At 41.6% G+C, this 25,577-nt stretch overlaps 1 long non-coding RNA gene across 1 annotated transcript in view; it reads left to right on the top strand.

Moving 5' to 3' along the window:
- LOC122680837 overlaps positions 1-25,325 on the top strand; it is an 83,158-nt gene extending 57,833 nt beyond the window's left edge. Inside the window, exons 2-3 of the long non-coding RNA XR_006336791.1 lie at positions 23,409-23,482; positions 25,196-25,325. This is a non-coding gene — a long non-coding RNA (uncharacterized LOC122680837). The remainder of the gene's footprint in view (positions 1-23,408; positions 23,483-25,195) is intronic.
- Positions 25,326-25,577: the final 252 nt, after the last annotated feature.

The raw sequence follows: 25,577 nt of genomic DNA, 5'->3' as shown, positions 1-25,577 counted from the left end.
CCACTGCTGAGTTTTCCAAATTTGCTGGAATATTGAGTGCAGCACTTTCACAGCATCATCTTTCAGGATTTGAAATAGCTCGACTGGAATTCCATCACCTCCACTAGCTTTGTTCGTAGTGATGCTTCCTAAGGCCCACTTGACTTCACATTCCAGGATATCTAGTTCTCAGTGAGTGATGATCACACCATTGTGATCATCTGGGTTGTGAAAATCCTTTTTGTATAGTTCCTCTGTGTATTCTTGCCACCTCTTCTTAATGTCTTCTGTTTCTTAGGTCCATACCATTTCTGTCCCTTATTGAGCCCATCTTTGCATGAAATGTTCCCTTGGTATCTCTAATTTTCTTGAAGAGATTTCTAGTCTTTCCCATTTATTGTTTTCCTCTATTTCTTTGCACTGATCACTGAAGGAGGCTTTCTTATTTTCCTTGCTATTCTTTGGAACTCTGCATTCAAATGGGTATATCTTTCCTTTTCTCCTTTGCTTTTCACTTCTCTTCTTTTCAGTTATTTGTAGGGCCTCCTCAGACAGCCATATCACTGATGAACATAGATGCAAAAATCCTTAACAAAATTCTAGCAAACAGAATCCAACAACATATTAAAAAGATCATACACCACGACCAAGTGGGCTTTATCCCAGGAATGCAAGGATTCTTCAATATCCGCAAATCAATCAGTGTAATACACCACATTAACAAATTGAAAGATAAAAACCATATGATTATCTCAATAGATGCAGAGAAAGCCTTTGACAAAATTCAACACTCATTTATGATTAAAACTCTCCAAAAAGCAGGAATAGAAGGAACATACCTCAACATAATAAAAGCTATATATGACAAACCCACAGCAAGCATCACCCTCAATGGTGAAAAATTGAAAGCATTTCCCCTGAAATCAGGAACAAGACAAGGGTGCCCACTCTCACCACTACTATTCAACATAGTGTTGGAAGTTTTGGCCACAGCAATCAGAGCAGAAAAAGAAGTAAAAGGAATCCAGATAGGAAAAGAAGAAGTGAAACTCTCACTGTTTGCAGATGACATGATCCTTTACATAGAAAACCCTAAAGACTCTACCAGAAAATTACTAGAACTAATCAATGAATATAGTAAAGTTGCAGGATATAAAATTAACACACAGAAATCCCTTGCATTCCTATATACTAACAATGAAAAAACAGAAAGAGAAATTAAGGAAACAATACCATTCACCATTGCAACAAAAAGAATAAAATACTTAGGAGTATATCTACCTAAAGAAACAAAAGACCTATACATAGAAAACTATAAAACACTGATGAAAGAAATCAAAGAGGACACAAACAGATGGAGAAACATACCGTGTTCATGGATTGGAAGAATCAATATTGTCAAAATGGCTATTCTACCCAAAGCAATCTATAGATTCAATGGAATCCCTATCAAGCTACCAACAGTATTCTTCACAGAACTAGAACAGATAATTTCACAATTTGTATGGAAATACAAAAAGCCTCGAATAGCCAAAGTAATCTTGAGAAAGAAGAATGGAACTGGAGGAATCAACCTGCCTGACTTCAGGCTCTACTACAAAGCCACAGTCGTCAAGACAGTGTGGTACTGGCACAAAGACAGAAATATAGACCAATGGAACAGAATAGAAAGCCCAGAGATAAATCCACGAACCTATGGACACCTTATCTTTGACAAAGGAGGCAAGGATATACAATGGAAAAAAGACAACCTCTTTAACAAGTGGTGCTGGGAAAACTGGTCAACCACTTGTAAAAGAATGAAACTAGAACACTTTCTAACACCATACACAAAAATAAACTCAAAATGGATTAAAGTTCTTTTTTGCATTTCTTTTCCATGGGGATGGTCTTAATCCCCATCTCCTGTACAATGTCACGAACCTCCATCCATAGTTCATCAGGCACTCTATCAGGTCTAGTCCCTTAAATCTATTTCTCACTTCCACTGTGTACTCATAAGGGATTTGATTTAGGTCATACCTGAATGGTCTAGTGGTTTTCCCCACTTTCTTCAATTTCAGTCCGAATTTGGCAATAAGGAGTTCATGATCTGAGCCACAGTCAGCTCCCGGTCTTGTTTTTGCTGACTGTATAGAGCGTCTCCATCTTTGGCTGCAAAGAATATAATCAGTCTGATTTTGGTGTTGGCCATCTAGTGATGTCCATGTGTAGAGTCTTCTCTTGTGTTGTTGGAAGAGGATGTTTGCTGTGACTAGTGCGTTCTCTTGACAAAACTCTATTAGCTTTTGCCCTGCTTCATTCTGTACTCCAAGGCCAAATTTGCCTGTTACTCCAGGTATTTCTTGACTTCCTACTTTTGCATTCCAGTCCCTTATAGTGAAAAGGACATCGTTCTTGAGTGTTAGTTCTAAAAGGTCTTGTAGGTCTTCATAGAACCATTCCACTTCAGCTTCTTTAGCTTTACTGGTTGGGGCATAGACTTGGATTACCGTGATATTGAATGGTTTGCCTTGGAAACGAACAGAGATCAGTCTGTCCTTTTTGAGATTGCATCCAAGTACTGCATTTCAGACTCTTTTGTTGACTATGATGGCTACTCCATTTCTTCTAAGGGATTCCTGTCCACAGTAGTAGATATAATGGTCATCTGAGTTAAATTCACCCATTCCAGTTCATTTTGGTTTGCTGATTCTGAGAATGTTGACATTCAGTCTTAGCATCTCCTGTTTGACCACTTCCAATTTGCCTTGATTCATGGACCTAACATTTCAGGTTCCTATGCATTACTGCTCTTTACAGCATCGGACCTTGCTTCTATCACCAGTCATAGCCACAACTGGGTGTTGTTTTTCCTTTGGCTCCATCCCTTCATTCTTTCTGGAGTTATTTCTACACTGATCTCCAGTAGCATAATGGGCACCTACCGACCTGGGGAGTTCATCTCTCAGTGTCCTATCTTTTTGCCTTCTCATACTGTTCATGGGGTTCTCAAGGCAAGAATACTCAAGTGGTTTGCCATTCCCTTCTCCAGTGGACCACATTTTGTCAGACCTCTCCACCACGACCCATTCATCTTGGGTGGCCCTACATGGCATGGCTTAGTTTCATTGAGTTAGACAAGGCTGTGGATGTGTGATCAGATTGGCTAGTTTTCTGTGATTGTGGTTTCAGTCTGTCTGCTCTCTGATGTCCTCTCTCAGCTCCTACCATCTTAATGGGGTTTCTCCTACCTTGGATGTGGCGTATCTCCTCTCAGCCACCGCTCCTACAGCTGTGTAATTAAAAGATGCTTACCTCTTGGAAGGAAAGCTGTGACAAACCTAGACAACTGTATTAAAAAGCAGAGACATTACTTTGCCAGCAAAGGTCTGTATAGTCAAAGTTATGGTTTTTCCGCTAATCATGTATGGATGTGAGAGTTAGACAATAAAAAAGGCTTAGTGCCAAAGAATTGATGCGTTCAAACTTTGGTAGTGGAGAAGACTCTTAGGAGTCCCTTGGACAGCAAGGATTTCAAACCAGTCAATCCTAAAAGAAATCAATCCTGAAGATTCACCAGAAAGACTGATGCTGAAGGTAAAGCTCCAATATTTTGGCTGCCTGATGTGACGAGCCAACTCACTGGAAAAGACCCTAATGCTGGGAAAGATTGAAGGCAGGAAGAGAAGAGGATGACAGAGGATAAGATGGTTGGATGGCATGACATGAGTTTGAGCAAGCTCCAGGAGATGGTGAAGGACAGTGAAGCCTGGAATGCTGCAGTCCATGGGGTTGCAAAGAGTTGGACACAGCTGAGTGACTTAACAACTTCTGTCAGGTGGTGCTGAGTCTTTGACAGTACTAATAAGCATTCGGTTCTAGGCGTATAATTTTGAGAGGGGTAAATATGTACGTAGTTGTAATTGTTTTCTTTGCTGAACTTGACAGATGTGGGGCTAGAACTGGGATTCTCTTGTAAGTCCTGTTAACTTTTTGCACATATGAAGACATTTGTCTTTAAGGTCTTGAAAGGTCATAGCCTGGGCTTTCAGAATGAAAAGAGGTAATGTGGGTAGAGCATTTAGCATAGTGAGAATAGTATTAGAAATTGTTATTAGTCAATAAAATGACTCTTTTATGCAAGGGGGGTAGTTTACGTCTGCCAAAATGGTAATAGGTGGCACTGGAGACAAGATCAGTCTGGCTCTTGTCCTTGTGTACTGAGGAGTTCAGACTTTACCATTTTTAAAAAATTATTTATGTATTTATTTATTGTAAATCAACTGTCCTTCAACAAAAAAATTTTTTTAAAATCTGTGAAAAAATGTGGTTAAGTATTCTGGGTCGGATAAATTTATGATGAGGTGCCCCCTTGTGGTGTGGAGGACAGTCTCACCTTGAATGACAAACTTCATCAGAATTTTGAACAGGAGTGTTTGGGGAGAAGATTTCGTCTTTGAATATCACTCTGGCTGGAAGGAGGAGGTTGCTTATGGGAGGTAGGCAGGACGATCAGCAGGGAGTCTGCTGAGGTAACAGGTGAACAGGGGCGGTGGCCTTCACTCAAGGTAGTGGGGTGGCAATGATACGGGAAGAGGTAGAGACCTGATGGCCTTGGTGAATGGACGTGGAGGTTGAGGGCAAGAGCGTCATCAAGACTTATTTACATGCTCTGGCCTGAATAACTGAGCAGATGGTGATGTCCTCCGTGAGGCAGAAAACTGGAAAAATGAAAACAAAAGGAAGGCAGTGGTGTTGACAGACGTAAGAACTATGAGCATCATTTGAGCCCTTTGTATATTTTTTGAGAATATGTGGATTGCCTTGTTGAATATTTGTAGCAATGAATGTGGTAACTGCTATTAGTGTCTGCCTTTTTGCAACCGAGGCAACCCAGGCTCAGAAAGATTAAGGGACTTGACCTCATCTGGAACTGCTAAAACAAAAGTCTGGAATCAGATCTCACATCCTAGACAGCCAGCCGAGGGAGCTCAGGGATGTCCATTAACTTGTCTACTGTGGAGAGGAGACTTTCCACCTGAGACACTGTGAAAGGACATCTACAGGCTGCCCAGCACAGTGCCTGGCATAAGGCAAACACAGCAAACAGAAGCTATCATTGACAAAGTGATGGCAGTTATTATGCTACGCCTGTGAGCTAGGAATGATAAACATTCCCATTTCATAGATCGCCTCCACAAGGACAGTTATTTATTTGTGCACATAAATATATGTGCCATGTCAGGGGCCCTCCCTGGTGGCTCAGTGGTAAAGAACCCACCTGCCAATGCAGGAGATGTGGGTTTCAGGAAGATTCCCTGGAGATGGAAATGGCAACTCACTCCAGAACTCTTACCTGGGAAAGCCCATGGACAGAGGAGCCTGGTGGGCTACAGTTGATGGGTCACAAAGAGTTGGACACGACTTAGAGACCGAGTGTGCCATGTCAGGAGGCTAAGCAAGTTCGTCCAACTTCCAAATCCATGTTCTTTGTACTACAACAGGCTGTCTTGCATTTTCTTGAGTCGCTTGTTTCCAGTGAAGCTGGGAACTGTGTATGCTCCCCCGCTAACTTTTGCCTGTGTGGCCAGATTGTGAATTGCGTTTTGAGAATTCTAAGCTCTTGATCTGTTATTAGTAGCTGTGATATGTTACAGTCACCGGGGTTTCCTTCTCAAGAGACTGAAGGGAGATGTTCCTTCCTCTCCTCCTGGTTGGCACAGTTGTGTTTGCTTTGTTACATTTCCATTTCCTGAATATATTTTCAGTATAACTTGTAATAAAACATTAGACATCTCTTATTTATTTATTCTTTTAGCCAACATTTACCCTGTGCCAGGCACTGTGTTGGGATGACAAGTGAGACAGCCTGTCTGTCCATCATAAGGCTCACAGACTGTGAGTGAGACCAAGGTGTTAGTATACATCTGCAGTCCTTCATCACTTGGTGACATGAACAAGAAGGCAGTGAGCGCACAGAGAAGGAACAGAATGATTCTGAGTGCGTGAGTGCATGATGGGGGTCAGGGATGTTGTGGAGGAAGGTGGTCACAGGAGGCTGAACAGGAGAGGTGTCATTTGAACTGGTTTTTTCTTAAAGAAACTTGGTGGGTTCAGAGGGAATGGTGGCATGAATTTAATCAGTGGATGGACTCCTAAGCAGATTACCCAGTAATATCACGTGGGAGTCTGTAAAAAAACCTCAGTTCTGAGGTCCCTTCCAAGACATTCGGAGACAGAGCCTCTGGAGGTAGGGCCTGAGCACTGATGGTTTCCAGAACTCCCCAGGTGGTTCTTGCATGCCCTCAGCATTGCCATCCACTGCTCTGCAGAAACGCCAGTGCAGGGGCACCGAGGACCCCAGCGTATCCATGGCAGCACTGTTAGTAACAGCAGAAAAGTCTGGGACAAAGCGAAGGAAACAAATGTGTCTCGACAGAAGGCAGGATAAGTTGTGCAGTGCACGCGTCCCCCTGAGATTTAAGCTCTGTGAAGGGAGAGAGCGTGTCTGTGTGTTCACTGCTGCATCTCCAGCACCTGGAACGGTGCCTGGTCCGTAGTAAGCACTCAGCAATTTGTTTAGCAATGAGTGTGGCGTATGTGTTTAATTCCGTTATGTGGGGTACCTGACAGTCCTGAGTGAGGAAGCAGTTACACATATGACATGGCCGCATGTCAGAAACATGAACGTGAAAGGTGAGACAAAAGAATCACAACAGTATGATGCCCCCTTTTAAAGTTCAGAGCAAAACCAAATAATAGAATATTTAGTGACGTAGGCATTTTTGATACATTTCTATATAAACACAAGAGAAGGCTGAAGAACCCAAACTCAGGATGGTAGTGGCAGTCATAGAGGGGTCGGAGCCCCAGGAAGGCTTTGGGGAGGAAGCACATGGAAACTTCTTTTGGAAATGTTCTGTTTCTTATGTTGGGTGGCAGTTTCAGGGGAATTTGTTTTACTGTTCTTCATTCATAACTTGTATCTGTATTGCACGTATTTATTGGATGTGCAAATATTCTGTTAAAAAAAGAGAACTGATGGTAGTTGATCAAAGGGAAGCGGGTAGCTTACAGAAGGTACTACATAACAGGGATTCAGGGTGTGGCTTTGCTCTTTTCCTGGTTTAACAGGAGCTCCTGCTGTGGGTGGTCTTCGCAGGTGGTGCTAGAGGTAAAGAATCTGCCTGCCATTGCAAGAGACATAAGAGACATTGGTTCCATCCCTGGGTCAGGAAGATTCCCTGGAGGAGGGCATGGCAACTCACTCCAGTATTCTTAAGCCTAAGAATTCCTTGGACTGAGGAGCCTGGTGGGCTACAGTCCAAAGGGCTGCAGAGTTGGACATGACTGAAGCAACTTGGCATGCACGCGCCTGCTATGGGTGTCATCTGCATATCTGAGGTTGTTGATATTTCTCCTGGCAATCTTGATTCCAGCTTGTGATTCATCCATCCTGGCATTTTGCATCATGTACTCTGCGTAGAAGTTAAGTAAGCAGGGTGACAATATACAGCCTTGATATACTCTTTTCCCAATTTTGAACCAGTCTGTTGTTCCATGTCTGGTTCTGTTGCTTCTTGACCTGCATACAGGTTTTCCAGGAGTCAGGCAAGGTAGTCTGTCTGGTATTCTCATCTCTTTCAGAATTTTCCACAGTTTGTTGTGATCCACACAGTCAAAGGCTTTAGCATAGTCAATGATACAGAAGTATATGTTTTTCTGGAATTCGCTTGTTTTTTTCTATGATCCAACAGATGTTGGCAATTTGATCTCTGGTTCCTCTGCCTTTTCTAAACCCAGTTTGTATATCTGGATGTTCTCAGTTCATATACTGTTGAAGGCCACCTTGAAGGGTTTTGAGCATTAACTTTTTAGCATGTGAAATGAGTGCAGTTGCATGTGAAATGAGTGCATGTGAAATGAGTGCAGTAATTTGAACATTCTTTGGCATTGCCCTTGTTTGGAATTGTAATGAAAATGGGAAGCTGAGGGAAACGCCTGGACTTGTCACTGAGTAGCCTTCCTTTGGGGGATGAGTGTATGCATCCCCCTTGGCCTCCTTGAGGACAGCCATGGGGTGGGGGCTGGCCACACCTTCTGGAGGGAGAGCAGGCTGGAGCCCCCAGGAAGCCTGGTCTGGTGCTGAGGGAGCTGCTGGTGGGCCTGTGCTGGCCAGTGCGCTTGGTGGCTGCTGCCAGGCACCAGGCAGGGGCCCTGCACCAACCTGGGGTTTCGTCCCAGCTGACCTGCCTTCTAATCTACTCTGTGAACTTGGTGGGCACCACCTCCCCGGGCTCCAGCCCCCCCATCCGTATAATCAGGAAATGAGACCAGAGCAGTTGCCTTCAAGCTGTGTCTGTGTCGCCTTTTGAACTCTCTGGCGATACTGAAGGGTCACTTAAAGAGCAAGTGGGTGTAATTGTAAAGGAGGTCTCAGCCTGGTCACCCCAGTCCCATCAGGGAAGCTTCTCTTAAAGGATTTTATGTGTTTAGGTTCCAGGTGGGATTTCAATAAGAGAAGAGTTCTTCTGCCAAAACAAAATGCTATGAAAATGCAAAGGATTAAAGGTAGGAAACCACTGGCCTTCGATTAGTGTTTCACAAATGTACCTGAATATCAAATAATTCTAAGGAATTAAAAGAAATACAGACTCCTCAGACCTTACCCTTGAGTTGTTGAATCAGTATTTTTAGGAGTATGGTCCCCATGGGCTTTTGTAACAAGCCCCTCTATGTGGATCTCACAGCGGCAGCCCATCTCTGGTCCAAAGCCTGGTTTCTGGAAGCCCCTGTTGTGTTGGAACCTTGGAGTTCTCTTCACAGCACTAACATACTATGAGTCTGTGTTTATATTCCTCCTGTGTATAACACCTTCTGTTCCATTTGTTTATTTTTTCTCCATTTCTACAAAAACAACAGCTTCCAAGAACCAAAATATCAAAACGAAGCTGCCATCCTATTTTTAATTTTTCCCCATGTACAAAATGTGGAGTTGTTTTTCTGGTTTTGTATCTCCTCCCCCCACACACCCCAGAACATTCTGTATAAAAATAGGCTCTTTGTTTTTCCTACAGTGCTTACCGCTGTAGCTCCCACATGCTTTGGAAATCAGGCCATTCAAGTTTGAATAGATACCAAAGGAGCCCAGGGAGTAATTTCCCTTTGCATCATTCTGGCGACAAAATATTTCCAAACTGTGCTCTGATATTGACTTTGAAATATTTCTACCTTCCTGTTTGCCCCCACCTCCTGGAAACATATAAGCCTGCTTGATTGAATAGTCCACTAGAGAGAGTTAAAGATAAGGCTGGGAACACCTGCTCTTGAAATAGTGTCTGTGGTTAGTACCCTTTAACAAAGAAATATGATTCTTAGAAGGGCCAGTGAAGGGCAGATGAAAGAATTAAGGGAATATGTGGGCTGAAACATGAGGTCAAACTAAGAAGATTAAGACTTTCAGCCCACAGAGATGAAGGCTGCATGGGGAGATGATCAAAGTCGACAAAGCCATGAAGGGCATCAATATGTTTGAGTTCACCAAATTCCAAAGCACAAGAATGGGCAGGGAGAACTCTTTGAAGCCTGAAAGAAGAGAAATTTAGGACAAATAGAAAAAAAAATTAGTTTACACAGTAAGTCATAAGCTTTTGAAACAAGTCATTCCCTAGATAGGGTCTGGATTGAAAATAATAAAGGTTCACAGAAGGGTAATATATTTATGAATTGTAGAGACACATGGTTTCTTGAGAGTTAATTATATTATCCTGTGACACCCCTTTGGCATTTTGTGTTTGGACTGCTCCCATGTCTGAGACAGAATGAGAAGCTGTGTTTACTCTGCAGGTGACCTAAAATGACAAAATTTATGTGCATATGGGGGAAACACCCTATTCAGTCAGGGGCCTTAAAACTTTTAAATAATGGAAACAATTTTCTCACTACGTAGAGATTTCTTGCCTTAAGAAAACTCTCTATCCCATCATTAAGGCCATAGTGAGTCCGTTTTGGGGGAGCTGGGGTGGGAATGAGACATCTGCAGAGGAGGCTGCAGCATGGAACTTGTAAACACGTGAGCAGGGCCACAGAGGGCAAAGGCAGGCAGAGACAGCCCTGATGCCACTGTGTACCCCTGAGGTCTCCACCAGTGAGAAAGCCATGTGAATGCTCCTCAGAGTCACACGTGGAAATTCCTTCATGAGGCAGGCGTGACCTTTCTGCCTTCTCCTCAGTCGTGCAAGGGAACTCTATATCTGGGATGTGAAGTCAGCCACAGAAAGAAATGGAGATAAGAAGTGACATCAAAGCAAGAACTGTTAGCCTTCTTTCAACTCTTTCCCAAATTCAAATGAAATATATCCATAAATAAATAAACCTACTCATAGTACTCCAAACAGCAGGAACCAGAGTTCATTCCTTCTTAGCCTGTCAAAATTATAGTGCATAAATGGCTGAGTCATGTAAGAAATTTAGTTGGAAGCTTTAGTTATTGCTGTGTAACAAACCACTCTGTAACATAAGAGCTGAAAGCAACAACCATTGAATGATGCTCATGGATTCAGTGAGTCAGTAACTTGGATGGTTGGTCTCATCTCCACAACGTATGGGACCTCCAGGTGGGTTGGGGCTGGAATCATCTAGAAGTTTTTTCACTCATATATCTGGCACCTGGGTGAGGATAACTTCAAGGCTGTGATCAACTGGAAATGTCAGTTGCAGCAGCTACATAATGCCTGTGTGGCTTGGACTTCTCTCAGCAGAGCAGCTGGGTTCTAAGTGGGAGAATCTGGAGATCAAGCAGATGGAAGATAACGTGGCCTATTATAACATGATCTACTTTCAGAAATCACGAAGCAGTCATGTTGTTGTGCTCTGATGGTTTGTGAATCACTGAGGCCAGCCCACATTCAGGGGATGCTGTTAGATACCACCTCTTAATGGAGGAGAGGGAAGGCTACATTACAGAAGAGCATGTGGGAGAGCAGATATTCTCATGGCTTTTATGGACAATGAATTACAATCTTCTGTCATAAGGATATGACTGTTGTATATATAAATAATCACCTTTTTTTCCCCTGCTTTAGAGTCTGAGAGGGGAATTCTACTGGCATCTGGATGACAGGGAATCCTTGTAATCTAGGGTGTATTTACTTGGGAGTGAGAAGAAAGTAGGGGATTAAGAGCAATATTTGCAACTTATCCATCTGAAGAGAGGAACTGGAGAAAACTCTTCTGTAAAGGGTGACCAAACAAACAAGTAAAATCAACATGGAACCTTTGGACAGTTTCTGCAACTTCTAAAAAGGGGACTGTTGTCTTGAGAAGACATATGGAATGCATCATTTGAGAAATGACCTGTTAAAGGAAACTAAAACATATTTCTGAAATCTTCTTTGGAAGGAAGAAAGGACATTATCAAGACAGAAAACACTATGTTAGTTACCATGAAGACGAAGTTGAGAGGCTCCTTTGAATGCAAAAGTAATTAGATGAACATGGTAATAGTGAAGTTGATCCATATGGAATGCAGAGATGAGATAATGAAACCATGAGTGTAGGGAGTTTCTGAAGGTAAAGTCAGCACAAATGGTATCAAAGTAATAATAAAAGATATAAAGAAGAAAACTTTCCCGAATGGAAGAAAGACTGAGTCAGCATTTGATAGCATTCAGTAATTCCCACAGAAAATACACAGGGTAAGACTTGCTTTCAGGCATGTCCTGGCAAAAATATTTCAACTTTATAGGCAAAAACATTGCTATGAAACCTCAAATTCACAAAGTTTTTGCAGAGGAACAGAAATCAAGCAGAATTCAGACTTCATCTCTACCATATTAAATACCAGTGATAGAGTAACCTCTATAATATAAAGCACTAGATACTAACATTATGAGGGGGACATCCCTGGTGGTCCAGTGGTTAAGAATCTGCCTGCCAATGCAGGGAATGTGTTCTATCCTTGGTCAGGGAATTAAGAACCCCCGTGCCAAGGGGCAACTAAACCTGTGTGCTGCAACCACTGAATCTGCGCTCTACAGTCCGAGCTCCACAACAAGAGAAGTCACCGCAATGAGAAGCCCACACACCACAACTAGAGAAAGCCCGTGTGTAGCAATGAAGACCCAGCACTGCCAAAATAAATAAATAATTTTTTTAAAGCCCCAGAAAGCAATTATGAGGGAAAAAGTTTTGAACAAAGTATTCATCCAAGTTCTTAATGTGTGAAAGCAACAAAAAAACAGTAATATACAGGCATTCAGAAAGACTATCACACTTGTATGATTTCTCAAAAATAATTAAAGATATGTCAGCTGATGGCCTCTGGAATGAGAAACTGCACATTACAAGAAACTTAGTAATAATTAAATGGATTTCAAGTTTCATGTTGGATTAACAAAGATAGGAGAGACAATGCTGAGTTCTCAGTTTACATACAGGTCAGTGACAGATGAACTGTTTCCAGTTCTGGGAAGTCAACTGTAGATTGGGAGGAAATTTTCAGCCATATTTGCAGAGGAGGTTGCAGCTGAGGAAGGAGTAGCCTGTTTAGAATATTCCAAGAAGAATCTAACCCAATTAAAAAATGGCCAGAGGATTTGAATGCACAGTTCTCCAAAGAAGACATACAGATGGCCAGCAGGCACATGAAAAGATGCTCATCATCGTTAATCATCATGGAAATGCAAATCAGAAGCACAATGAGATGTCACCTCACAGGTGTTGAAATGCCTGTTATCAAAAGGACAACAAATAACAAGTGTTGATGAGGCTGCAGAGAAAAGGGGACCCTTTGTGTCCTGTTGGTGGGAACATAAATTGGTGCAGCCGCTGTGGAAAACAGTGTGAGAAGTCCTCAAAAAACTAAAAATAGAACCACCATATGATCCAGCAATTCCACTCCTGGGTATTTATCTGAAGAAAGCAAAAACACTAATTAGAAAGGATATATTCCCTCTAGATTCATTGCAGCATTATTTGCTATAGCCAAGAAGTGGAAGTCACCCAAATGTCTATCAATAGAGAAACGGATAAAGGTAATGTAATATTAGCCATAAGAGTGAAATCTTGCCGTTTCCCACAATGTGGATGAAGGTGTTACACTAAGGGAAACCAGGCAGAGAAAGACAGAGACTGTATAATTTAACGTATATGTGGAATCCAAAAAGCAAAACAAGGGTAATTCCCTGGCAGTCCAGTGGTTAGGACTCCGTGCTTCCACTGCTGAGGGCCCTGGTTAGATCCCTGGTCAGGGAACTAAGATCCCATAAGCCACATGCTGTGGCCAAAAATAAATAAATAAAAAAAAACAACAAGTGAATTAACAAAACAAAAACAGAGTTATAGGTACAGAAACCAAACAGGTGTTGCTGTTTGGGAACAGGGTAGAGGAGGAAAGGAATAGGTGAGGGAGATTAAGTAGCTCAGACTTCCAGTTGCAAAATAGATGACTCACAGGTGTGAAATGTTTGTGTGCGGAACGTAGTCAATAACAACATAATATTTCTGAATGGTGACATACTGTGGTTAGAATTATGGTGGTGATCATTTTTAAACGTATAGAAATGCCAAATCACTGTGCTGTGTAGCAGAAACGTACATGGTGTTATAGGTCAGTTATACTTCAAAAACAAACAAAAACAAACTTCACAGAAAAAGGAGTCCCAGAGGCCGGGGTGGGGGAGTGGGATTGGATGAAGACAAAAGAGTACAAACTTCCAGTTGTAAGTAAGTACTAGGGAAGTAATGTACTACATAATCAATATAATTAACACTGCTCTATGTTATATATGAAAGAGTAAATCATGAATTCTCATCACAAGAAAAAAAATTTAATTTCGTTATCTATTATAGGAGATGATAGATGTTCACTAAACTTAAGGTGATAATCGTTCCATGATGGATCTAAGTCAATCATGCTGCACGCTTGACACTTATACAGTGCCGTGTGTCCGTTATGTCTCAATAAATCCAGAAGAAAAAAGAATGTATACTTGAAGCTCAAAGAGAGTAGATAACTGAGTGGGAATGAGTTTCCAGAAAGTGGAATATTAAAGGTTTATATTTAAAGACTTGTTTATATAAGAACACATAGTCTACTTTCTCCTTAAGAAAGTCTAGAAACCAAACATTTTCCTGTAGGCAAAAACAACAGCAACAAAACAAACCAGAGTGTTCTTTTCTCAAGAAATTGAACGTACATTCTGGGAAAACTTGGCTGTTAGTGTGGGTGTTATCACCCTGGTGTCAAGCCCTTCACAATCTGTCCTTCAGTGTCCCATAAATAAAGCTGGCCCTTACTTCCTCACCCTGTCCCTTTAAACCGAAGCCTTTGAGTGGACAAATTCTGCTCCTAGTTAGTCTTGTACTTCAGAACTTTCACAGCTTGGAAGAGAATGCAAAAGATAATCACAAAAAACTGACCCCTGAAGAAACAGAGAATTCAGGGAAACAAAAATAATTTAAAAACAACTCTATTGTCCTCAGATTTGACAAGATAGGGCATGTTATTGTCTCCATAGAAGGATAAGAAGAAGTTTGGAAAGTGAAAAATACAATCTCCCAACACTGAACCAGGAAGAAATTGAAAATGTGAGCAGACCAATCACAAGTACCGAAATTGAAACTGTGGTTAAAAAACTCCTAACAAACAAGAGTCTGGAACCAGAAGGCTTCACAGGCGAATTCTATCAAACATTCTATTTAGAGAAGAGTTAACACCTATCCTTCTGAAACTACCCCAAAAAATTGCAGAGGAAGGAACACTTTCAAACTCATTCTATGAGGCCAGCATCACCGTGATAACAAAACCAGACAAAGATACCACAGAAAAAAAAAATTGCTCAAATAGAACATTCTCTCTAGTGTAATTGGGAGAAAAGTTGAGAAAGTTTCCCCAAAAGTAGCCTGACAAGAAAGGATAAAAGCAAAGATAAAAGTCAGTTAAGGTGAGGATTTAAAAGTGTCCAGTGAATGGATTTAGCAAAAACGAGGGCATTGGTGATCCTACCAAAAATAGTTTCAGGGGAGCTGTTGAATGAATATCACATAAATATCCAAATAATGTGGTTCTATTTGACTGGCTTAAGAATATTGGTTCAGGGGTTCAAAGTTACTGGAAAAGAATACTGTTTCTCATCCCAAATATAAGATTCTAACTCATGCATATAGTTCAATGGATAATGACTTCACAATCTTGAATTCTTACCCCCAAACTACCCACTGCATTATTTGTCACTTCTGGTTCTAGGTAGATGGCAGTGACCCCAGGTCAGAAAGGAGCTGTGCCAAGGTTCTTCAGATTATTATTTTTCAGGAATCTAGGTTATATACCATTAAGGATCTTAATGGTATTGATAGTATTTGGTTGTAAATTGGTGATCTCTTCCCTGGTAGCTCAGCTGGTAAAGAATACGCCTGCAATGCAGGAGACCCTGGTTTGATTCCTGGGTTGGGAAGATCCTCTGGAGAAGGGATAGGCTACCCACTTCAGTATTCTTGGGCTTCCCTACTGGTTCAGACAGTAAAGAATCTGCCTGCAATGCAGGATACCTGGGTTCGATCCCTGGGTTGGAAAGATCCCCTGAAGAAGGGAACTGCTACCCACTCCAGTATTCTGACCTGAAGAATTCCATGCACTGTATAGTCAATGGGGGGTCGCAAAGAGTTGGACACAACTGAGCTATTTTCACTTTCACTAGAGGAGGGGCATGTGAGTCATGTGATTAGCTTATTCATTATTGTATCATAAATTGGTACTTTATTATATAAGCAATTAGAATTTTCTGAGGGTAAGCATTTTGGTTTTCTGCACATGGTGCTGCTGCTGCTGCTAAGTCGCTTCAGTCGTGTCCGACTCTGTGCGACCCCATAGATGGCAGCCCACCAGGCTCCCCCGTCCCTGGGATTCTCCAGGCAAGAACACTGGAGTGGGTTGCCATTGCCTTCTCCACATAAATAATAGCAATTCAGATAGATATTAAAGGAAACAAATGAAGAGGAGGTGGCAGGGAAAGTGAAGCTTAAGCTACCTTTTTGAAAGATTTGCCTGACGTTTTCATTGATCTTGGGCTTCCCAGGTGGCTCAGTGGTAAAGAATTGAGCTGCCAATGCAGGAGACATGAGACTTAGGTTTGATCCCTGGGTCGGGAAGACCCTCTGGAGTAGAAAATGGCACATTGCTCCATTACTCTTGCCTGGAAAATTCAAAGGACAGAGGAGCCTGGTGGGCTACAGTCTGTGGGGTTGAAGAGTCAGACACTGCGGACTGAGTGTGCGTGCGCGTGCACACACACACACACACACACACAGACACACATATTCATTGACCTTAAAGTAGGGTATCACCAGTCTCAGCATCTTAAGAGAAGGAGTGACTTGCTACACTGGTAATTATTATTAGACTTTAGGAGGGAAAGGCTGCCCTCTGGGCAGGACCTATCTTGCAGCTCCTTGTTTAACTACAAACAGAACATTCCCAGCTCTGCGAGCTCTTTAACTTTGCACCATTGGCAGGAGGCACGATGATAATGGGCAATCGCTAAAAAAGTCACTTTTTATATAGCGAGTGGGCTTGAGACTTTCAGGCCCGCAAATTAAGTTAAAATGAATGGCTTCTAAACAGCACATTGGGTGACAGGAAGTTTATAAATGTTATGTCTCCTGAGGTGTTTCAGTAATAGTAAGTTTGGGCAGAATAAGCTTTTCCTGTAACAGTCTCCTTGGAAAGACCAGCGGTCTCCAGAGAGATTGGTTAATGTCAATTACCTGAATGCTGAAAATGAAATAGGAGAGGTAAGGGAATAACAAAGACTTCGAAGGAGAAAAATGTTAATTTAGCCAATTCAGTGCTTCCCCTCCCTAAATGATACTCAAGCCTGGCTCACCCACTGTCTATGGTTTTACTCTGATTTTGGTTTGGACGATGGCCTCCACAGACACAGGATCTTGTGTTTCGGTCCTGCAGAGCTGTTACGGAGGAAACGGTGGGTGTGAGTCTCAGGTTTGGTGCTGGGAGAAGGCTGAAAACGGCCTTCGGAGGACCACCGGGATGCCCTGTGATTGGACAGCCCAGTGTGTGGCATGACTTGTTGGCATGAACTGCTCTTGTTCCACCTTGCTTTTGCAGATCTCAGTGGGTGTGGAGGTAATGGTAAGTGGTATACCTATGTGTTGCTATCTGACAGTCATCCCTAAAAAAAGCATTTTTAATTTTCCCACTCGAAGATACTCTCAGAGGAAACAGTTAATTGCCTTCAGAAATGCCTTGGCACTTTGAGGTCACTGGTGCTATATAAGTTCATGAACAGTGTGTGCTTGCGTATGTGCAGGAAAGAGCACCTCCTTGAAACAGGCAGGCTGTTCGCCTGAAGTTTTATTTTTCTCTTGTTCTTGGAATGAGGTAAGCTTCTGAAGCAGTGGTGAGAGAGAATTGAGGTCTCTTCAAGTTTCACTGGCCGCCGACCCAGCGAGTCTCCTGGTTTCATTTTATACACGTAACCCTACATGTGTTTACACATAGTTTCTTTTATTTTCTAGTAGCCCAGAAGTTAATAGTGTTGTTGTTAAATAAATGAATGTATTAATTTTAATGTGAAATGATTTTCGAAAAAGCAGTAATGCTTTCTCAGGAAAGCTTCATGAAGTATTCATTTTTCTATCACCACATTGTAAATCTATTTACCAGTTCTAATCATTTTAAGATTTACTTTGTTTGCTTTTTGGTTATTATTTTGACTGAGAGGGCAGGGAGGAGAACATGACATCATTTTATCAGCTCTTTCCTATCTCCTGCCCTCCTCTCTCTGCGCTAATGCCACTGCCCCTGGTCAGGCTTGCATCCCCTCCCCTGCGTGGACTCTTGCAGTAGACTTCCCCTGACTGGGCTTCTTACTCCAGCTCTGTCACTCTGCAGATCCCCCAGACAAAAGTGATAGGTCTCAGGATCCTATATGATCATGTCAATTCCTTCCATGATTTCCACTGCTTAGAAGAAAATATCCAAATCCCATGTAAAACCATTTGTAAATTGACCCATTTCTACCTCTGTAATCTAGTTATTTTCAACCAGGATCAAAATTTGTCAGTTTTACCTCACAGAGAACATTTGACAATGCCTATAGACATTTTTGATGGTCACTATGAGTGTGTGTGTGTGTGTGTGTGTGTACTGGCATCTAGGCGTAGAGGCCAGAGATACTATTAAACAGTCTACAACGCACCAGACGGCTTCCATAACAAAGAGATGAACACACTGTACGTAGTGCTGAGTTGAAGAAGCTCTGCCCTTATCTAGCTGCATTTCTCCTGTGCTTCCAGGACTCCAGTCACGGGAACTACTTGCCCCGCATGCATCTGCCTTGCGGTTTGTCTTGTCCTTGTCTTTGCCCATGCTGTTCCTTCTGACTGGAGTGCCTCCCTCCCCTTTTACCATCTGGACATTCCCAAGCTCTCATAGTGCCTTGGGCATCTATCTAATTTGTGCTTTTGTTGCACTGTAATGTTGGTTTAAACATTTTTCCCCCTCGTTCCTTACTGGGCAGAGCTATTCATGTTGGGCATCAAGTCTAACATCTTTCTGTCCCCACCATCTGGTACAAATCTTGGCATATAGTAGGTGTTCGGCGTGCTTATTTGTTGGATACTTGGCTAGAAGCATGGATACATAGAATCTGTATTTAGATCAAATGAAAGAGTCCAAGATTGTTTATAACCCAAGGCTACTAATATTTCATCTTGGAAATTAAGTCTTCTTCTAGACCACCTTCTTGGTTATTTTCTTTTGATTCTTTTCATATTTTGACTGCTGGTGCCCTGAATGTGGTAGGTGATCAGTAACTAGTTATTAAAGGATTGTTGGCTATAAGTCTGGATTTAAACAGATTGCTGCATTGAGTAACCTTAGATTCTTTTTCTTAAGACATGCAGGAGGGAGAATTTTTCCCTTCAAAGTTGGTCTCTCTGGGCTGCCAGCTACCTTGCTCCTACTCCGTTTCCCTCCACCTCAGTGGTGTCTCCCTAACCTCTACTCCACCCCCACAGCTCAGCCCATCCTGGAAGCTTGGGTGCAGAACTGAAGCCTGGGAGTGCGAGGGCCAAGGGGCCTCCACGGAGAGAGCTGCCTGTATTCAGCTCACCTCACCCAGGTTCGGAACACTAAATCCCACCCTCCTCGTGTGGTGATGGCAGAGATTTACCTCCACTTCCTGCCACAGCCTCTTCCCTTGCTTCTGTCTCCTTCAATTTTGAATCTTGGTTCACTCACCTTGCTTCTGCTCTTCAGTCCAAAGTGGAGCTGTTTCTATGTTTAGCCTCCCTTTTGTCATCTGGAAGAGAGTGGTCTGTCAATTTCTTCTGAATGTCCTTTCTTCCTCTGACTGGAGACAAGGATCATTAAAGAGAAGGACCATATATCAGGTTTGTATTTGGTGATTTCCCATTCACTTGTCCAACCTCCCCATTCTCACCTTTTTCTCTCAATACAGTCAGTCAGCTGTTGATTGTCCCTGGTTTTAGGCCCATTTTACTTGTTCCTTGGCTTTTTCATTTTTTTTTTAAAATAGATTCTGGTCCTATTCTATCTGCAACATAATTACTTTCTTTCTTGTGAAGTCTTGGGTTTTTCTCCTGGACTCTTGCTCTTTGCCCTCATTCCTCTGGAGGCATCCATTAGCACGGACATCTCTTCCCTCTGAATTTACCGTTTTACGTTACCTTTTTAGGCAATGGCATTTTTTCACAAGCCTGTAACTTGAGTCTCTACTTATTGTACCTCTCGAGCCACAGATGCTTGGTGGTCTTAATCTTCAAGTTTTATTGTGTCTAGGAAATAGGGTTGAAGGGGGGAGAAAAGGAGTATTTAAGGAAGAAAGAGGCAAGAGATCTTCATTTCATTCTTATCAGAAAAGGGCAAGGATCACAGAGAGGGATTCTTTCCTATTAAACTCACTTCTGGGTTTTGTAGAATTTCCTTTTTTTTCTTAGAGCCTTGATCTCTACTTCTACCCATAAGCAAAGTTTCAGTAATTTGTAGGATTTGAAGAAAAGCAAGCCATCCTCAGAGGGGTTGGAGTCTATTCTGTACTGGGCATGGCATGATGAGAAACATAGAGTTACCCAGAGGGGAAGACAAGAGGGGAGATGGGTGTATTCAAGACCAGTAGCACTGGAACAGAAATAGGTTAAGGAAGAAAAAAGTTGGTTTTCAGCAATCAGAAAGTTGCCTTTCCCACAAATATAAAACCAAAAGTAAAAACAAACTGTTCTCTTTCCTTTGCTACAGTCAGGCAAAAAATACAGAATAGCCCATCAAGAGCTCAGAGAGTAGACAGGCAGTAAGTCACAACACATCATAAACTGAGAGACAAACTGTATGTCAGTGGTTAATACAAAAGGTCAGCAACCAGCATGTTCGAGAGGCTACTGGCAGGAATCACAGTATCCTCAAGCAAAATGATTGATAGTAAGGATGCATGGAGTGAACTCTGAAGTACATTAAGAGAAGTTTAACCAAAGGACGTTGATGACAAATGCAGTTACTCCATTGGGGACCAGGGTGGAGTAAGAAGAGGATGGCAAGAATGGAGGAAAAAGAACAATTCAGATTGTATCAGAGGCACAGTTCCCTCCCCTCAGTGGCTAAGGGTTTCCAGCAGTTTTTTCCATAAAAGAACTACAAGGTGTTTCTTTTAGACCCCTACTCACTTTGCTTTATATTTGTGTGTGAATGAAGTTCAGTCAGGGCTTCCCTGGTGGCTCAGTTGGTAAAGAATCCTCTTGCAATGCAAGAGACTACCTGCAATGTCGGAACCCTGGGTTTGATCCCTGGGTCAGAAGAAGGAAATGGCGACGTGGACAATCCCATGGACAGAGGAGCCTTGCGGGCTATAGTCCGTGGGGTCACAAAGAGTCAGCCACGACTGAAGTAACTGAGCATGTACACAAAGTCCGGTCATTCTCAGTGTGCTGGTTATCCTCATGAAGCTACCAGTTACCCAGTTAACCCCACTTGCAGACAACTTTTATTACATACAGTTGATCGCATTTTTCAGTCAAGAGTCTGGCATGCAGAAGGGGAAGAGTGGGTAGCAGCGCGTTTACAGAATACTGTCTTGCCCAAGCCTCCCCATCCTTTGCCATAAGTTTTTTTTATATAAAGTAAACCTCCAGTGAACCAGCATGTTTTAACAGCCCCAGTTCTCACCTCCACTCACTGTGGTTTAGAATATTTTTAAAATTTTCATGAGAAAAAAGGTCAGACATCAAGAAAATAGATGGTAGCAATACTTAGTATGTGAAAAGATCCTGCAAACTATTTATGATCAATGAATAAATATTCTGGGATTAATATAAAGCGCCATCTCCTTTACATGATTTAAATCAGTCACTATGGAAACTTGTACTTGAAGTCTGTTGTATTAAGCCTGAAATGATGACCTCAGTCATCAAAGGAAAACTCAGCTATTCTGGATGGTGAATATATTTAGGCTGGAAAGGGAACTAATGCATATTAGAAGGATTTGAAGCAAAGGTTGAAGCAAAGGTTTCCAAGAACATCCTCAACACCTGATTTTTAAAACTTTTTAAATGAAAAATTTCAAACATACACAAAAGCAGAGAGGATGATATAATGATCTGGGGGTTCAATTAGATTCAGGTTCAGTTTGTAGGCAAGAGTTTTTGCTGCGTGGTGGGTATTCTGTACTTCCTGTTGTTTCGTGTCTTGAAGCTAGAAGTTCTGGTTGTCTCCCTTGAAGTGATGCTCAGATGGATGAGAGGGGGCAGGTGTGGCAGCCTCGTCCTCCCATTATCAAGTTTTGGTTCCTTGATGGCTGTGGTCTAGATCCATTATTTCATTGAAGAGCTTGTAAAATGTGATGGATTAATTTTATCAAAGCTTCTTCATTTGCTAATGGAGAGTTTTCCCATAAAGAAGGAATTTCCCTCATTAACTGTTTGATTACCCTGAAACACAGGAAGTACTATATAAAGCAGGATAAATCCTAATTCATTCTTTTCACTGTCAGCCTACAGAGTCACATGTTGCAGCTCCAGCAATCAGATTTGTGGCCACTTAATGAATGTGACCTGGGGGGTTGTTTTTAAACTTTATTTACTAAGGTCTTTGGTGAAAAGCTTTTGTCCCCCTCTTCTAGAATCATATTGTGTTCTTGGTTGAATGTAGCCCCCTTACCTTCCCAAGCATACCCTGACTTCAACAATAACTACCGAAAATTCTCAAACAGAAGTGACAGTAGAAGGCAGAGTTATGGGTTTTGGGTTCATTCTTCAAGTATTTTATGATTTGTGTTTAATACAAGGACCTCCCAGGCCTGACATTGCAAGGGTGGCTTTAAATATAAATTCTAGGTGTTGAGAGGTGATGTACGGCCTCCTCCGCCCTTTGTGGCAGGCCCCTTGTAAGGATGTGCACATGCTTATGATATATGGACAAGGAACTGCTGGGGCAGTAGCATTTCTCTGTACTGGGGCTCACGCATCCCGGCAGGAATGCATCTGGTGGTGTCAGCGTGCCTTGTCAGTATTGTAGGAAGTAACAATAGCACACTTCCATAGGAGATTTCCACCATCCTATAAACTGTGTCTGAAATAGGGCTAACCCAAGGAATAATCATCAGCGCTCCAAGTGCTTTATTTTGGGGGTAGATTTATACCAGGGGAAAGAAATTATTTATTATTTATTTTTTGCTTTCCCTCTTTTCTCTCATACCTCGGGTATTCTCTGAATTCAGAGTTTTGTGACCACAAAATTGAGGAAGTAAAAAAGTGTTAGAGTTTGGGCAAAAAGCTGGTTGAAATTTAATTCTTTGAACCTTTCAGGAAAAGGACTGAAGGTATTACCAAAGGGAACTTGGAGCATTGGATTGCCAAATAAAATACAAGATACCCAGCTAGAGTTGAATCTCAGATAATAGTTAATTTTTCAGTAGAAGTAAATCTCAACTATTGTATGGGGCATAAAATTGCTCATTTATCCGAAATTCAGCTTGAACCGGATATCTTGTACTTTTATCTGCGGAATCTGGCAGCGTTCCTTGAGGGTCTCAGGGAATAATCTGAGAGTTGAGTGTGGTGCTGTGCGCTGAGCCTCCAGCCTTTTAATTATCTCAGGAAAATTCAGGGGAGTACTAGTAATGACCATGAATGTTCTTGTACCGTGTGCTGACATTCATCACAGCAAAGCCTGCTGTTCTCTAATAGGTATGCCTTTAATGGCCACCTTACTGTATAAAAGTGAACATCAGTAGGCATAGAGTTTTCTGGGCTGGGGGAGGGTTCTGAAGAACCCGAGCTAATCAATCTTCCCTACTGAGTGTCTTAGTCATATGAGGTCGCAGTCTGGGAATGGTGAAACACTAGGATTCAGGGTGGTTGTCTTCAGATTTGACCAGATGAAATGGATGTTAAATAAAATTTTAACTTGTTCACAGATGCACTGAAGAGGCCAATGTGAAACTTACATTTTTCATAGGCTGGTTATGGAACTGGAAAACTTCAAGGAGATGTGAGTATCTTTTGTTTCTAATGTCATCTCATAAAATAGATCACATCAAAGCCTTTATTTTTGGTGGTCTCTGAGAAGTTTGCACCAGAGATTTCTCTGTACTCAGGATTATCAGCCATACCTAGAGGTGTTCCTTTTTCTCCCTATGGTACATGTTGTTCCGTTGATTTTTGTAGTCTATGTTTATACCTGAAATAGAAACAAGGAGGTGGCTGCCCAGCCATCTTTATGTGATACTGAATAATGCTCAGAGAGAAGTCTTTCTTCTGTGTTAAAGAACTAAGATTTTATACAACTGGGCAGGAAGGGCTTCACAGTTTTCTGTCTCCTTTTGTAAACCTTACTTCCTTTTTTTCAGCCTTGTGGGTCTCTAGGAACTGCCATTTTTATAAAATATGTCCGTGTACTCAGCCTCTGACCCAGGGATGGTTCCTTAATGAAAACTGGGCCAATTATTATAGAACTCTGCCCTCCACCCTTCCTGATCACTTGAGACCTCTCCAGTATTATTCTAAAAAAATAAATTCCTTCTCCCCCCTAAACTAAGAAGTTCAAGCCAGATTTCTTAGATTTGCAATACCCAACTAGTAAAATCCATAACTAAATTTTTACAAAATATAGTGAATAAACCTTTGTTGTTGTTTAGCTGCTAAGACTTGTCCAGGTCTTTTGTGGCTGCGTGGACTGTAGCCTGCCATGCTCCTCTTCCATGGGACTTCCCAGGCGAAAATGCTGGAGTGGTTTGCTCTTGCTTTCTCCAGGGGATCTTCCCGACCTAGTGATCAAACCCGGGTCTCCTGCATTGCAGGCAGTTTTTTTTTTTTTTTTTTTTTTACTGCAGAGCCACCTGGGAAGAACAAATGAATAAATTGTTAGGTTACATTGTAAAAAAAAAGCAACAAATTAAAACCCAGCCTCCCCACAGCCTTCTCTTGAAATGTTTCTGTTTACAGTAATTTTAAGTATTTATTTATTAAAAACTTTTTGGATGTGAACCATTTTTAAAGTCTTTATTGAATTTGTTACAGTATTGCTTCTGTTTTATGTCTTGGTTTTATGGACCAAGATATGTGGGATATTAGCTCCTCCACCAGGGATTGAATCTTCACCCCATACCTTGGAAGGCAAAGTCTTAACCACTGGACTGCAAGGAAAGTCCATTTTAATGTTGCCCCCAAATGATGCTTTTTTTTAAAAAAAATTTAATTGGAGTGTAGTTTATTTATAAGTTTGTATTACTTTCCAGGTATACAGCAGAGTGAATCAGTTATACATAAACATATATCCACTCTGTTTTAGATTATTTTTCTCATATAAGCCATTACAGAGTATTGAATAGAGTTTTTGCTGTGTTGTACAGTAGATCCTTATTAGTTGTTTATTTTATATATAATAGATGCTTTTATTATTCTTTTGAAATTATTTTTTCCTTTAATGAATTATCATATTTCATTATTTGTACCACACTTATTATACTTAATTCATACACTGTTTTACCACAATTATTTTTGTTCACTTCTTTCTCCTGTACTTGAGAGCAGGGACCAAAATTTTACTCATTTTAGTAGCTCTTGTAATATCCATCTTGTAAGCCAAAAATAATATTTGTTAAATTGATGAATAAAAATTTTCTTGATTATTTTTAATGGGTTTAGGCTGTTCTATATCCCAGAGAAGCTATTAACAATAAAAACTTAACCTCTGATTATTTAGATATGAGCAGACATGCATGTGAATGATGCATTTCACGCAAATCAGAAAAACTCAGTTTTGAACTCTAACTCAAAAGGTGGGGGAAATGTGTGATGGGCTTGCAGAAAGTGGGTAGCTATTGAGGTTCTTTGTGGGCTCTAAAAGACCAGCCTCTCTTGGTGTCAAGAAGGACAACAACAATGATATCCTTGACTTGCTTCTGGGAGGAAAGTAAGAAGGAGGCCCGTCAGTGGAGTCAGGCTGTGGAATGGACTGGACTCCTAGAGAAAGACATGTGAAGAACTCAAGTGAAGTCACCCCGACGGAGGATTTCTGGAGGTCGGCCAGAGTGTGCTGGTGGAGGTATCAGAGAGCATGGCTCCAGGCGCTTTGCCTCCCCTGT

Source organism: Cervus elaphus, chromosome 22, assembly GCF_910594005.1.
Source record: "Cervus elaphus chromosome 22, mCerEla1.1, whole genome shotgun sequence".
In the NCBI taxonomy this organism is placed as follows: Eukaryota; Metazoa; Chordata; class Mammalia; order Artiodactyla; family Cervidae; genus Cervus; species Cervus elaphus.
Note: the sequence above shows the minus strand (reverse complement) of the source record. Positions and strands in the feature narration are given on the sequence as shown.